This window comes from Neofelis nebulosa, chromosome 16 (genome assembly GCF_028018385.1).
Source record: "Neofelis nebulosa isolate mNeoNeb1 chromosome 16, mNeoNeb1.pri, whole genome shotgun sequence".
NCBI classification, from domain to species: Eukaryota; Metazoa; Chordata; class Mammalia; order Carnivora; family Felidae; genus Neofelis; species Neofelis nebulosa.
In genome coordinates, this window is record NC_080797.1 from 44546771 (window position 1) to 44560391 (window position 13621).

At 42.9% G+C, this 13621-nt stretch overlaps 2 long non-coding RNA genes across 2 annotated transcripts; one reads left to right on the forward strand and one right to left on the reverse strand.

Annotated features, from left to right (window-relative positions):
- Window positions 1-1286: 1286 nt before the first annotated feature.
- LOC131497663 (uncharacterized) lies at window positions 1287-3536 on the reverse strand. Its single transcript, XR_009255074.1, has 3 exons — window positions 3339-3536; window positions 2854-3091; window positions 1287-1369 (listed from the first exon to the last, which is right to left on the reverse strand). It is a non-coding gene; the product is annotated as an uncharacterized LOC131497663 (long non-coding RNA).
- Window positions 1346-8933, forward strand: LOC131497662 (uncharacterized). The gene is made up of 3 exons (XR_009255073.1): window positions 1346-1534; window positions 6177-6540; window positions 8659-8933. It is a non-coding gene; the product is annotated as an uncharacterized LOC131497662 (long non-coding RNA).
- The last annotated feature ends 4688 nt before the right edge of the window (window positions 8934-13621 follow it).

The window sequence follows — 13621 nt, forward strand, 5'->3', positions numbered from 1 at the left end:
AGAGTATCTTAATCACATAGAGGACCTATTGAGTTGTTCACCTTGGGAGTTCAAAAAAATCTCTTATCAGAGTTTATCAAAAGCTTGAAACATTAAGATACAAACTAAATAGAATAGGAAATGGTGCAGATACTATACGAGACAAACTTTCTAGAAGGAACTAATTTACATAATTCCTGATGTCCAGCACAGAGTGCTAAATAACTTTTCGTTTTTCAAATTTGTATTTAAAAATAATCATAAAAAAATAAAAATAAAATAATCATACAGGGTACAAAAGTGTGGAAGTCAGTTTCTTTCCTCTCCCTGATCCCTCAGTCATTGAATATACCTTCCTTTACCAATTTCTTATGCGTATTTCCAGAGCTATTCTGTACATTCTATATACATCTATACATATCCTATACATATCTATACATTCTATACATATCCTATACATTTACAAACACGTATGTGTATTTTTGCCACACGAATGTCAGCATCCCATACACGCTGTTATGCTCCATTTAAATTTTTTTTGCATCACCAAATGGGTCTTGGAAGTCTCTTCAGATCAGTATCTGTAGAGCCGTCCATTTCTTTTTAACGGCTGCAAAGAATTCCAGATACGGCCCAATCATACTTTATGAGCCCACGAATTGACCGGTTTTATGGTCGGACAGACTGTTTCCCATCGTTTGTGATATCAAACAGTGATACAACGATTATCCTTCTGGAGTGACAATTCACAAAAGGGGGAGCCCATCTGTAGGGTAAATTTCCGAGGTGTGGATTTGCTGATACCAACAAAGGGCATATGTGCAGGAACTCTGTTTTAATTTTTGCGTTCAGAAATACTGAATTCGATGAATTCGTGGGAAGCCCCCCAAGGGCGCCGAAGCAGCTCTCCAAAATTGCGGGTACCGGGCCCAGGGTGGCGGGATCCCCACGCTCGCCTCTGGCTCCAGCCCGTCGACCAGACCCGCCGACGGGTCCCGCAACCCCAGCAACGCCTCCCTGCGCGCGCCCCGCCCTGCGCGCGCCCCGCCCCGGGCCCCCGGCGGGAGCACCCTGCACGTGCGACTCCACGTGAGCCTCCCGGCCGGCGTGCAGCCCGGAACTACGCATGCGCCGGCTGCCGGCGAAAGTAGGTCAGACTCCTCCTCTCACGTGACCCGCTCCCCTCAGCTACCCTCGGCGCCTCCCCGCCGGGGCGCAGCCGGGATGCGCTCTGCAGCCAACGTGACGGGGCCGGGCGCGGGTGGGGGCGGGCCCGGTCCGCGAGCGCCCGGAGCCCGCGAGGATTCGCCGGTTCTCCTCCCTCCGGAGCGCTCCGCTCAGAAGTCGGGCGGGCAAAAGGGAGCGCGGCGCGGAGCCTCCGGGAGCCGGGCTGGAAAAGAAAGGGAGATGAAAGAGACCTCAAATCCCCGACACCCGACCAGGGCTGAGTCCCCTTCCTGCTCTTTGAAGCAGTGCTGCCAGAAAGGAGGGGACGCGAGCCGTGTTTCAGTGTAAACCGAATCTCCCCGACCGTTTGCAGTCCCATTTGTGTGAGGTAACTCAGACTTTCGTAGAAAGAAACTTTGTGAAAGGAGATGTAAAAGGATGTTAATGGTTCCTGGAATATTCCATAGGCCCTACTGCCGAACTCCTACCCATTGCCCGCCAAAGACTCTCCTCCAGAGGGACTTTAAGCAGAAAGCGAGACCACCTTCCAGTAGAGATTTGAGAGGTGGGGGTGCTTGCTGATGGGGCTGGGTGTTTGGGAGAAAGCAGCCTGAAGTCAGCTGAAGCCTGACTTTTGTGTGTTAGGAATACTATTATTTCTTGCCCCTGCCCCTTCTGATTTTTAACTTGCTGCACAGAGGATAGGCTCTGCCTCAATGAGTTGCAACTCACTGGGGGAGACTGACAAGCAAAATTATTGGGATGGGCTATAAATCCTTTCACAGAGGTGTGCCCAGGTGTTATATAAGCACAGAGGAGGGGGGGGGGGGACACCGAGTACAGGGGTAGGTACCCTGAGTGTTCAAGTCTAAGTGGGAGTTAGCTGGCAGAAAAGTAAGGCAGAGGGGGTGGAAGAGGGCTCCAAACAAAGGAAACTACTAATAGTTACATAATATTTCCTTCAAGGAGCCCTTTACTATAATTGTCTTAGCCATGCATGTGGTTGGAATGTATATTGTTTCCATTTATGTTATTCTAAGCCGGTCTTTAATGAACATAGTTGTGCATAATGCTTTTACCCCTCCACTTTTAAATAAGACCCAGGAGTGGGATGACTATATAAAAGATACAAACGTGAGATAATTGTTGGTAAAGCATTGTCAGATTATGTTCCCCAAAAGTTGCACTAAGTTGTGCCAAGGTGGCATTTAAATATTTAGCATTCAGGCAGTAAGTCGCCCATTATTTTTTTCTTTAAAAAAAATTTTTTTTTAATGTTTCTTTATTTTTGAGAGAGATAGAGACAGAGCGCGAGCTGCAGAGGGGCAGAGAGAGGGGGAGACACAGAATCTGAAGCAGGCGCCAGGCTCCACAGAGCCCAATGTGGGGCTTGAACTCACCAAGCGCAAGATCATGACCTGAGCCAAAGTCGGATGCTTAACTGACCGAGCCAGCTGGGTGCTCCACCCGTTATTTATTTCAAATCAGTGAAGCCTGATGAGATTAACACTTGGTTTACTAGAATGCCATAAATCATAATACATGCATTTCTGGGTTTTGTGACCCATGATAAAATTCAAGTTGAATTCAGAAAAATGGAAACTGTCAGACCAGTGCATCTAATCCTTTACACGGAACCACCTAGCAGGTACAAGGCTGGGGTTGGAGGGAGGTAACAGTGAGACAAACTAAAGCAGTGCCACATACCTTTCTTTGATGGCTCCTTTCTTCCTGTGAATCAGGAGTAACAGGGAAGGTAGCTCCACACAAGTCAGAACAAGCTAAGAGGCTTCCACACAAATGTCAGAAAAGCAGCAGAATTAAAGAGGCCAGATTTGACCTAAGAGGCCAGTATACCGTGCAGGAGGAAGGCTGGGCACACATTTGGGAACAAATTTCCAGAAACCTGCATGCTTCTCAACTTGGTCTCTGTTGGCATCTGTACCTGCAAAGAGTAAACAAGACTGTGACATTCAAAAGCACATTTAGGAAAAAGGGTAATTTAGGTAATATGGACAATGAAAACAGGATGTGTCTTGCTTGTTGCCTGTATTAAGCTACAGCATTAAGGAAAACTGGAGCATGGTGTAGTTATAATTTCAGAGGCATGGATTTATTCATACTGCGCAGTTTCTTTGATATCCATTCTGTGCATTGTGAAATGACCTTATGCTTTAGGAGCAGGGGCTTACCTTTCCTGAGCTTCCGGTGTTGGCTTCAGTTGAACAAACAAATCAGGGTAGTACCATTGCCCTTCTTATAAGGATTACCAGAGTCAATTCAACAAAAGCAAACTGAGTTTGAAGAGGGTCTGGCACATGCTTAGTGCTCAATGAACACTTGTTGTTGATACTGGTGTAACAATGACTGGTTCCATCAGAGGAAGCCTGGACTTGTTTCAGTGGTTATGTGCTGACATTCTTTCTTCTTGGATGGGGGTGAAGAAGCATGTGTACCTGATGCCATCTTTCCACCTTGAGAGGAGCCAACCTAACCACGTGCCTAATAAACAAGGAGGGGCAGAGGAGGCCACACCCTGATCAAACTGTTCTTGCAGTCTGTGCTACCTCTTGACATTCTAGTTGTTGGAGATAAATACATCCCATTTGTGACTTCAGTTACTGGAGTTGGGTTTTCTGTCATTTTAACTCCACGGTAAAGTGATGACACTGGCATTCCATTCTGAGCATCAAGAACTTGTTAAGGAGTAAAGCTTATCATGGTGGATGAATACAGTGACTCATTGTACTCATTTTCTAGGGCTGCCATAACAAAATACCACTGGATGGTAAGACAAGGTGTCTTAAAAGAAATTTGTTTGTTCACAGTTCTGGAGGCTAGAAGTCTGAGATCGTGGTGTTGGCAAGGTTGGTTTCCTTTGAGACCTTTCTCCTTGACTTGTAGATGGCCATCTTCTCCTGCTGTGTTCATATGGGCTTCTCTTTGTGTGTATCTGTGTCCTGATTTCCTGTCCTTATAAGGACACCATTCATATGGGGTTAGGACACATCCTAAAACCTTGTTTTAACTAAGTTACCTCTTTAAAGACCCTATTTGTGGGGCACCCAGGCAACTTAGTTAGTTAAGCATCCGACTTCAGCTGAGGTCATGACCTCTCGGTTTGTGGGTTTGAGACCCACGTCAGGCTCTGTGCTGACAGCTCAGAGCCTGGAGCCTGCTTCAGATTCTGTGTTGCCCTCTCTCTCTCTCTCTCTCTCTGCCCCTCCCACCCTCACACACACATACTCTCTCTCAAAAATAAATAAAAGAATTTTTTTTTAAAGACCCTATTTTCAAATACAGTCACATTCTGAGATTCTAGGGCTGGGACTTCGTGATATGAATGGGGTGAGGGACACAATTAGCCCATAGACATTACTGATATCATATGGATTATTTAAAATCAGATCTCCTTCCTTAAGTTTCCTTCTCCAAGGGATTTCTTTAGGTGTGTGTGTGTATGTGTTTGTTTATGTGTAGGGGCTAGGGAAAGGAAAGAGACTGAATTTGGAAGAGCAAGTATAGATCCAGAAAAACAGCACACAGTGAAGTTCTGGCTAAGTCTACCCTTAAATATGTCCTCAAAGGACAGTTCACATTGATGACAGGAAAGCAAATGTACAGGTAGCTTTGGATATTTTACTATTAGGTTTATTTTTAAAATTTTTTTTAAATGTTTATTTTTTTTTTAAGAGAGAAAGAGAATGTGAGCCAGGGAAGAGCAGAAAGGGAGAGGGAGACATAGAATCAGAAGTAGGCTCCAGGCTCTGAGCTGTCAGCACAGCTGACACAGGGCTCGAACCCACAAACCTTGAGATCATGGCCTGACCTGAAGTCGGATGCTTAACAGACTGAGCCACACAGGAGCCCCTGGTAATTTTACTCTTTGGGGAGATGGGTAACTTTTCTAAGGAAAATGTTTCAGGCCTAGGTGTTTTCTTTTTTGTTTTTTTCTCCCTTAACACTTGGTTAAACTGTTGGCACTTTATTATTGAAGACTAGAATCTCATTTCTAGACATGGCTGAGCCACTGTTTGTGTTCCTTCTAATGTCAGTAAGGCCGGTTTCTGAAAAAGAATGGAGAGCTTGGTTTGCATTCCTAGGTTGGTCACTGAAGCACATAGTTTATGCTGTAGGGAAAAGCTGTGTGACATGAAAGGAGTCCCTTCCCCACTTTGGGCTCAGTTTCTTAAATGTAAAATGAAGCAGTTGGATTCCATGATTTCTAATGTCATTTCCATCTAGTCATCATATGATTGGACGAAAAGAAAGTATTTTGGCTTCTTCGTTGGGCTTTGTTAGTAAAAAGTGTATTGTCCTCAAAAACTCTTTCCCAGCATACAAGTGGCTAGGAAACCCTACCTGCATCAGGTATCACGGAAGACAATGAAGGTGCACATCTCTGAAAACGAGGGGATTCATATTTCCCATCTTTGAATGTATATGCCCGTGTTTATTTCATTGCACAGTTCTTCTAATTATTTATTCTTAACAGTGAGGAAAGGGGAGGGGAAGAATTTTTTTGTAGCGGAAACCACCATTTGAAGGGAAATATTGCATCATTGCTACTCAGTGTACCACCCCAGGGAAGTCATGCTCCAGCCCAGAGGTTCTTAACCAGGGTTGCACAGCTTAATCACCTCTTTAAAAATACACATGCCTAAGACTCTACTCAAAAGTTTCAGTCAGTGAGTCTGGAGAAGGGCCTGAACGTGTGAAAAGTTCTGCAGGTATAATGTCGTGCAACACCAGCTCTGAACTGTGGGTTTGGTCCAAAACCCTTACCTCCTTCCCATAAGTCATCCCAGGTCCTTTTAGTCATGATACTAAAACACCTTGTATTAAAAGTACAGCTCTCGTTAATGGAAATGCATCTGCAATGAAGAGGGACAACTCTTTTTTCCCAAGTTACATAGACTTTTAGTTGGTTATAAGAAAAAAAAAATCGAAGTAATTCATAAAATTTTACCTATTTTGCCATTCTGAATGCAGTTATCATTTCTGAAACTACATATAATGTTTTGCCGCAGAGCGAATGTCCTCAAAACAACAACAGAACTTCGTATGGCACTTGCAATACATTGAGAACAATATCTGGTATCCGTGTTCTTTGTTATATCACCGAGGTACATTCTGGAATTACAGCACTCAAATAAGAGGTTAGATTCCATTAACACTCCTGGAGGGTTGATTCAGGGAAATTGTATTTGTTTGCTGAACTGTAAATTAAACAGGTTCCAGGCTTCCACTCCTTCACATCTGCATCTCTGTAGCTGCGTATGGAATTTGTTCTCACTGGATGCCAGTAAAGAACATCCAAGGAGAACTCAAATACAGAAAAACAACTTCCTGCTTCCTCCAGAAGTCCAGCTCTTGGAGCAATGGGATAAGCAGGTATCATGGGGCAAACAGCACTAGTTCAACCCCTAGCAGCTCGTGCCACGGCTAGTCTCCATGTGTAACTGGGCTTGTTGTATCCCTTTCTGAGCTTTAATACTCTTACCTAGTCTCCGTGTGTAACTCGACTTCTTACACTCCCTTCTGAGCTTTAGTACTTGTACCTAGTCTACTTGTATAGCTTGTCTTGTATCCCCTTCTGAGCTTTAGTATTCATACCTAGTCTCCATGTGTAACTCGACTTGTTACATCCCCCGTTCTGAGCTTTAATACCCTTACCTAGTCTCCATGTGTGACTCAACTTGTTGTATCCCCTTCTGAACTTTAATACTCTTACCTGCACAGGGTGGAACTCACACTCGTGGGGTAGGGTTGCCCTGAGAGGACCAGAGTAATGATAGTGTATATGAAGTGTTTGGCATGTAACAGACACCCTCAAGTGGTTCTTGGCATCATCATTATTATCTTCTTAGGGGAAAAAAATAGGTGTGATAAGCGAGGATTTGGTTTTTGTTCATAGTTTTCTCTTAATGAGAGAATTCAAAAGGAATTAGACTCAATTTAGAAATCTCTAATTTGTCTGCTGGTAAATAAGAATATGCCCACTCAGAAGTAGCCGCTTGTCTGTAGATGAAACACAGTATGTACAAATACTAAGGTATGTGTGATCTTCTCCAGGGAATACAAAGAAACCCTTAAACCTCCTTTGAACTGCACTTTAGGTGTGAATGAAAAACTTTACTTGAACTCTCATGAAACTCAAACTCCCTGGAGTTGAGCTGCTGCTACAATTTGGCACCATTTTTTTCTTTTTAAAAAAAAAATTTTTTTTAACGTTTTATTTATTTTTGAGACAGAGCATGAACGGGGGAGGGGCAGAGAGAGAGGGAGACACAGAATCGGAAGCAGGCTCCAGGCTCTGAGCCATCAACCCAGAGCCCGACGCGGGGCTCGAACTCACGGACCGCGAGATCGTGACCTGAGCTGAAGTCAGACACTTAAGCGACTGAGCCACCCAGGCGCCCCAACACCATTTTTTTCAATATGGTGAAACTGGATTCAAATAGATAGTGCTATTTACAAGATCTCAATTCTTACAGAACCTAAGATTAGTAAAGTACAAAAGCAGGTGGCTGTAAATTGTCCCTTGGTGGTTGTGAGGGAAGGGGAGAAGAAAACTGAGCCTTTAAAATAAATTGACCTCTTAAAGTCCTGAACTTGCTTGGGGCAAATTCTGGTATCAACCTGGATATCTAGGAAAGTGGAAGCAAAAAGGAAGGAAGGGTTGTGATGTTAATATCAGGGATTCAAAATCAAGGAGAAGTATAACCACCATGAAGTATAACTATCATACATCTTTTTGCACCAAATAACATAACAGAAAGATGTAACAGATAATATTGTTTAAATAACATATATAAACACCAACAATTTACCCCGTGAGTAGAGAATACATGTCCTTTTCAAAGTGTTGAAACATTTATAAAAATAACTGCATGTTCCTAACTTTACACCTAAAGGAGCTGGGAAAAGAACAAACAAAAACCCAAAACTAGTAGAAAGACGGAAATAATAAAGATTAGAGCAGAAATAAACAAAATAGAACAAAACAAACAAACAAAAGACCAGTAGAAAAAAGGTAACTATGTATTTGGATGGATTCAAAGAAACATTTGATTTGATAAATGCTCACAGATGGATGAAATCTTCGCAGTGGTTATCTCTGAAGGTAGGGGTCAGAATGAACTCTATATTCTTTTGTGTGGTCTTTGAGATTGTTTGAAATCTTTCCAACCAACATGTATCATTTTATAAGAAAAAATATCATTATTTTCATTGAAAAAGAATACCTGATAGTTACTAGATACTGACTGTGTTGCAGGTGTCCTGACATTTTAATTCATTTCATTCTCAGGTTTCTCTCTTCCCCACACACATCTTTCTCTCTTTCTTCTATAATAATAGGAATTTTAGGTGGACGTGTAACCCCCCTCCCCACTAGGCACTAATTCCCCAGCCTCCCTTGCTGCTAGGTGGCCAACTAATTGGATACTAGTAGAAGAGGTGGGTGTACCCTCTGGTCATCTTCCCTCTTTTAACCTCTCTTGCTGCTAGAATATAGACCCGGTGGACACGGTGGTGAGCCATATTCAACCAAACCAGAGAGGGTCACCAGCTAGAGAATGGGGAGTGACAAGAGAGAAGACCTGGTTCCTGATACCATGGATCCCAGATCAGCCTTGGATTGTTTGCAGTCAGACTGTTTGGATGGGGGGCGGGGGGAGTGGTGAATAAACATCTATCTTATTTAAACCACTATTAATTTGGTATCTGTTAAAGCTGCCACATCAATATTCTCTTATTATTTTGCATTGTGAAGTTTTTATACACAAGTGTAACATGTTTTATAACCATAATTATTTAATATTTATGTTTAATATATTTGAGTACTCACCAATAATCCTAAAGAGAGGATGTTGATAAAGAGGATCCTCTCTTTAATAAACACTTTACTTTAATCATGCTTAGTGGGCCTGATGATGTATCTTTTCATTCCAGAAGGGATATATGGATGATACATTCTCAGAGTTCTTCATATTTGAATGACATCTCGATTGTTTTTAGAATTCTTGAGTCATGATTTTTTCCGCCTAAGTCTCTGGAGATTGCTGTTTTTGTTTTTGCTTTGTTTTGTTTAATCTATTGGACTGAAGGGAAGTTTTGAGATCAGCCTGATTATTTCTTCTTTTAAAGTAAGCTGACTCTCCTGCTAGGGTACTTCGAGACTGTCAACTTTGGAATAGCAACTCCTTAAAGATTATGTGACAGCACTGGTCACTATTTAATCATTTTAAAAGAACATTGCAGACTCTCTCCCTCTCTCTCTGCCCCTCCCCTGCTCACGTTTTCTCTCTCTCTCAAAATAAATAAATAAACTTAAAAAAAACTTTTAAAAAAGGGGGGTGCCTGGGTGGCTCAGTCAGTTGAGTGTCCGACTCTTGGTTTCAGCTCAGGTCATGATCTCACAGTTCTTGGGTTCGGGCCCCATGTTGGGCTCTGTGCTGACAGTGTGGAGCCTTCTTGGGATTCTCTCCCTCCCTCTCTCTCTGCACCCACCCCTGCTCATGTTCTCTCTCTCTCTCTCAAAACAAATAAACTTTAAAAATTGAAAAGAACATTGTAGACTCTTTAATGTATAGATTTCTGGCTTCCATCATTTCATTTTCTTATTATATCATTTAATTTTTCTTTTTATTTCTGTTATTTTCAAAAACACCAACTATCGTAACTTATCCATTCAACAAATATTAAATAAATTTTAGCCATCACTCTTCTTTTAAATTTTTTTAATGTTTATTTATTTTTGAGGGGGGGAGGGACAGAGAGAGAGGGAGACACAAAATCCAAAGCAGGCTGCAGGCTCCCAGCTGTCAGCACAGAGCCTGATGCGGGGCTTGAACTCACGAGCTGTGAGATCATGACCCACGCCGAGGTCGGACACTCAACTGACTGAGCCACTCAGGTGCCCTGCCACCACTCTTCTTAAAAAAAAAAAAAAAAAAGTTTATTTATTTTGAGAGAGAGAAAGTGTGAGCAGGGGAGGGGCAGAGAGAGAGGGAGAGAGAGAGAATCCCAAACAGGACTCCTCACTGCACTGTCAGTGCAGAGCCTGATGCAGGGCTCAATCTCACAAAGATCATGAGATCATGACCTGAGCCAAAATCAAGAGTCGCACGCTTAACTGACTGAACCACCCAGGTGTCCCAAGCAACATTCTCAGTATTACTATGTGCCAGGCATTGTTCTAGATGCCAACAATAGAGAAATGGACAGGTCAACAAAGTTTTCACTCCACAGAGCATGCTTTTAGTGGGAGGAGAGAAAATAATTAAACAACATAATTTCAGATAGAGCTATGTTTGAGGAGAAAAACCAGACCTACATGACAGCATGACTCCCACGAGGCAGTGGACCAAGGACAACTTAAGTGTTTGAGCTGAACCCTGAATGACTGAAAGAAGCCATTCATCCAGAGATCCTCAACTCTTCTTTGTCATGTTGCACATTTAACCCCTTAGAAAATCGTGCTGAGGGTTTTTGAGAATAGATTTTCAATGTATCTTGAGTCAGATCACTCTCATCACCTCGGCTGCCACCACCATAGACCAGGCTACCTTTATCTCTCAGCTGGTTTCCCTCCTCCCACTCATGGGCAAGTCTTCCTAGTCTGCTGTCCTCTGGCATCCAGAATAACTTCTGAAACTTGAATCACACTCCATCATTGGTTTGCACCAATCTCTGCTATGGCATCCTATGTATGACAAAGAGGGTTACTTCTATCTTCATATACTAATTAAATTATACAGTTTTAGCTAGGCACATTTCCCACTTTTGGCCATGGGATCAAATCCTGGCCAATCGGATACAAGCAGAAATGACGTGAACAATTTCTTGATTGAATTGTCCTTTCCTTCTAATTTCCCCTAGTTCTGTTGGCTGGCACATGGAACCACATGGTGGTGAGCTACCTTCCACCATGTCTAAGATGGAAAATTCCAGGCAGTGGTGGAATAACAAGAAATGTGGTCCCTGACACACTGGAGGGCTTTGGACTGCTTACCCTCAGACTGTTACATGAGAAAGAAATACTCTATTATTTAAATCATTGCTATTTAGGGGTGTGAACAGAAATGATGTGTGGTACTGATGGATCATCCAAGATGCTTCTTGGGCTGTCTGGGTGGCTCAGTTGGTTAAACTTCTGACTTCAGCGCAGGTCATGATCTCATGGTCCGTGAGTTCGAGCCCCGCATCGGGCTCTGTGCTGACAGCTCAGAGCCTACAGCCTGCTTTGGATTCTGTGTCTCCCTCTCTCTCTGCCCCTCCCCCACTTGCTCTCTCTCTCTTTCTCTCTCTCTCTCTCTCTCTCTCTCTCTCTCAAAAATAAACATTTAAAATTTTGAGAAAAAGAAAGGATGCTTCCAGCTTCTATTTCTGAATCCATGATGCTTGCTCCCTTCCGCTGCATCCTTTCGAGGATGGACAGCCACTTACTAATCCTAGGCTGGCTACTTGCAGACAGTTATGTGAGAGAGAAATATACCTCTAACCTATTGGAAACTTTATTACAGCATGGTAGATCCTGCCTAACTGATACTTTTCCTTTCACACTTAAAACTGGACTCAATTTGAAGATGAGTCTGCCTATCTCATAGGAAGGCTAACACCTCATGCAGAGTTTGGATCAGGTATATACTAAAAATAGATCATTGCCCTTCCCCCCACTTGACTCAGTACATCCTTTCAATGCCTGAAAGCCGTAAGGTCCATGTGACTGAATGTTAATGGGAAACCAAATACCTGTGATTAGAAAAGGTTGTTTTTAAGAGGATAGTAGCATCACTACACATGTATGGCAGGAGATATCTTGTTATATTTTTGACATTTAAAAGGTTTCATTTCTTCGGGAAAGGGAAGCATTATTAATTTCTTGCCTTATAACTGTCATGGACAGCTCGTCATCAGATCTAAGCCTGGGTGTTCTCGCTCTTCTCTGGGCACCTGAGGAGTGGATGCATTAGACATTCAGCGGCAGAAGCTTGGTGTGATAACACTGTGCTATGGTAGCAGCTCTTGTCTTAGTTGAGGCCCGTGAATATCAACCCACTGCGGGGGCATTAATTACATTGGGCAACAGTCAGAGCCATGATTAAGAAAGGCATGGAATAGTGAGGAGAGACCTCTTCTTCCCGCTGCCACTACAGGATGAAAAAGGCCACCACTGGGGTTTCTACCTCATACTAATAACGAGGTGGGTGCTTTATATATGTTGTTTCCTCCATTTCTTGCAAGAGCCCTATAAACAGTCATAATGATCTCCATTTTATTGATGAGAATACTGAGGCTTGGGGGATTTGGCTGTTTGTCCAAGAATGCTGAAAGAGGCAGTTAGAAAGCCAGATTCTCTTCTACCTCTCTGTGTGTTAAAAACCCAGGCTCCTCCTCCCTGCCCCTGCCCCCACAACCCTACACCCTGCCCTGAGCTTCTGAGGTGTGAGAAAGAGGTGTGAGCTCTTGACTGGGAGTCAGGAGAAGGGAATTCTCATGACCTTGGCTTTGATCTCCATCTCCTCATTTGAAAATGGAAGGATGTGGAACCTGCAGCTGGTGAGCAATGACCCGAAGTGCTTAACAATCAGCATATTAGGCCAATTTCTCTGCTCCCATTACTCATGTCCACACACATCCCAGGGGCCACAGCCTCCCTGCATTCCCCAAGAAAGCTGAGGGTTAACTGCTTCATTCGCTAAATATTTATTGAGCACCTTCTAGGTACCTGACATTGTGCCTGGGTCACACGGGCGAGCAAGATGTGAAGGATGCCTGGCCTCACTGAGCGTACACTTTAGTGGGGGGCCCCTGGCCATAAACAAACAAACAATTACACAGTTTTAAACGTATTCAGAAAAAAAAGCTTTGAGAAAAAAGAACAGCTCAACGGTTCCTCTGAGGAACCGAGGCCTGAGTAAGGGAAGCTGGAGATACAATGAGGGACCAGAATCTGAGGCACAGGCCTTGAAAACTGTGATAAGGAGCTTAGATTTTAACTGAAATGGAGCAGAAAGCCAGAGGAGGATTTTAAATAGGGAAGAAAAGTGACCCAATATCCCCACCCTTTTTTAATCTTAGTGTTTTTTGGGGGTAAATCTTATTGTAATGTAACATTTATTCAGAAAAGTCCACATATTGTAAGTGTTTGGTTCAATAAATTTTTAACAACATGGAGATCTCTAGTTAACCAGCATTCAGAAATGAAACATCACCCCAAGCCCAGGATCTTTCCTCCTGTCTTGTTCTGTCTTGTTCCATTCACTTATGCACCCACTGTCTTGTGCATTCTTGTGCTCTTAGCATCCTCTTGCAAATGGTGATGATCAAATTTTCAGGAATTTAAGAGCTGGTTGTTAAACATGGACACTATTTTTTTTTTTAATTTATATAAATTTGCATTTAAGTTACTTTAAAAGCAAAGGCAAGAACTTCTAGGAAATGCAAACAGATGTATCTTGACAGAAAG